The sequence below is a fragment of the Hippopotamus amphibius genome, chromosome 14 (genome assembly GCF_030028045.1).
Source record: "Hippopotamus amphibius kiboko isolate mHipAmp2 chromosome 14, mHipAmp2.hap2, whole genome shotgun sequence".
In the NCBI taxonomy this organism is placed as follows: Eukaryota; Metazoa; Chordata; class Mammalia; order Artiodactyla; family Hippopotamidae; genus Hippopotamus; species Hippopotamus amphibius.
Genome location: NC_080199.1, coordinates 27,651,037 through 27,653,239, shown reverse-complemented (window position 1 = coordinate 27,653,239; position 2,203 = coordinate 27,651,037).

The following is a 2,203-nucleotide window of genomic DNA, read 5'->3' as shown; positions in this document are numbered from 1 at the left end:
TTATCAAGAACTCTGGCTGAAAGAACAGCAGATATGAGTGTGTATCCCAAAGTTGGATGGAACCTGTAATTATCACCAGCAGATTCAATTAAGATGTAGCATGAAGTTCATAGAAGCAAGGGTGACAAGGTATGTCATGATCAGAAGGGCCCTGGAGAAAAAGATGTGAATAGGAATATTCCTTCCTTTCAAAATTGTAATTATGAAGGTATATAAATATCCTTTATACACAGACTATATCAAGGGGAAAATTCTCTTAAAAATTCTTCATTAGATTCTCTGTTAGACTGAAATTACCATAAAAAGATCCTATTAATTTGACAGAGATAGGGATGCCTTATGATGAGTCTTGTCTGCACCTGCTGAATATTTGATAATGCATAAGAAATTGAGCACAGAAAAATATGGTTGTCCCACAATATTGGATTTGCATAGCCACAGGTAGATCTTTGAGGGCTTATATGCCCCTACCCAAGCTTAATGTCAGAAAAGGCAGAGAGCTTCTAGTATCATCCTTTCTCATTTTGGGTTTGTTCACTCCCGATGAACTGCACTGATGATTAAAATAAAAAAAAACACATAGGAAGACAACCGCAAACTTTGTGCATTCCATAGTTTATATAGTTTTTTTCATACATCTTTGAACTGCTTGTCACCCAATTTGTAATGTCAGAGCAAAACCAACTTAATCCAAGTATGAATCATCATTTTCTCTAATCTTTGAAGGCAGATAATGTTTTTAAGTTTTGGCTGAACTTTACTTTTATGTGTCAGGATTAAATACTCCTTATAGCTGAATGAATTGGGAACGCTTAAAAATTAAAGAAAATGAAGAATGCTACATATTTTGCACATCTGACTTGTTCTATGTGATCTTAAATCCTTATAAGTATAAGCATGAAAATAACACACATTTTTACAAAACGCTCACGTTTTGAAAACTGCATGATATTTACATTATAACATAGATGTTACAAGAGTATAAAGCATACAAGTTTAAAGATCACAAAGCAAAGTTCACAATGCTAGAGTTCAATTTCAGTCTACTACATTCTAGAGTTGTGATTATGGGTTTTTTTTTTACATAAATTGAGGTAAAAAATGCCTACATTGTCTCTCAATGAGTAATGATGGCATTTGAATGAAATAACTGATGAAACCAGCTTTGGGAGAATTTTAGTGAAGGTACGGAGCAAGAGATCCAGGCATCTGAATGTTGATGAAGCTGGGAGAAATGAACAGGGATGGATGATAGTGAGAGACTGTAGAGAAAATCCTTAGTAATCAGATGTTGCAAGGTAAAATGGAGATTAAAGAAGGTATTCATAATTGAATTACGGAATAGACAAGCAGAACCATGAGTAAACAAATTCCTAATTATGGCAGATTATTGATGAGATATTGTAAAGAGAAGTCTAGTTATCCAGGATACCTTAAGTTTGCACTGGAGGACTTCCCTTGTGGCAGAGTGGTTAAGAATCCACCTGCCAATTCAGAGGACACAGGTTCGATCCCTGGTCTGGGAAGATTCCACATGCTGCAGAGCAACTAAGCCCATTCACCATAACTACTGAGCCTACACTCTAGAGCCCGCAAGTCACAACTACTGAAGCCTGTGCACCCTACAGCCCACATACTACAACTACTGAGCCCACGTGCTACAACTACTGAAGTGTGCATGCCTAGAGCCCATGATCTGCAATAAGAGAAACCACTGCACTGATAAGCCTGCACACCACAAGGAAGAGTAGTCCCCGCTCGCCACAACTAGAGAAAGCCCATGCAGCAATAAAGACCCAACACAGCCAATAAATTTTTTAATTTAAAAATAAAAAAAATAATAAACTAATTAATAAATAAATGAATTAATTCTTATTCTAAAAAAAAAGTTTGCACTGGAGAGACAGTTTTCCTTATCTCATTATCCCCCTGAAAAGCCTCAAAATAAATATCACTCAAGTAACAGAGCCTAAGTGTGTCTCTTACACACAATCTGAAAGAAGTAAATTACAAAAATTTGGTATCCTCAGGGCACAAAATACAGAAATTATAAACAATTTGTCAAGTTACATTGCCTGTGATTCAAAACCTAGTTTTAAATTAAGAAGTTTTGTTCTACACTTTGAATTATTGATTTAACTTTAAAAATGAATACTTAAAACTATAAAATGATTATTAACAGAATTTCTGATTTGAATATGAC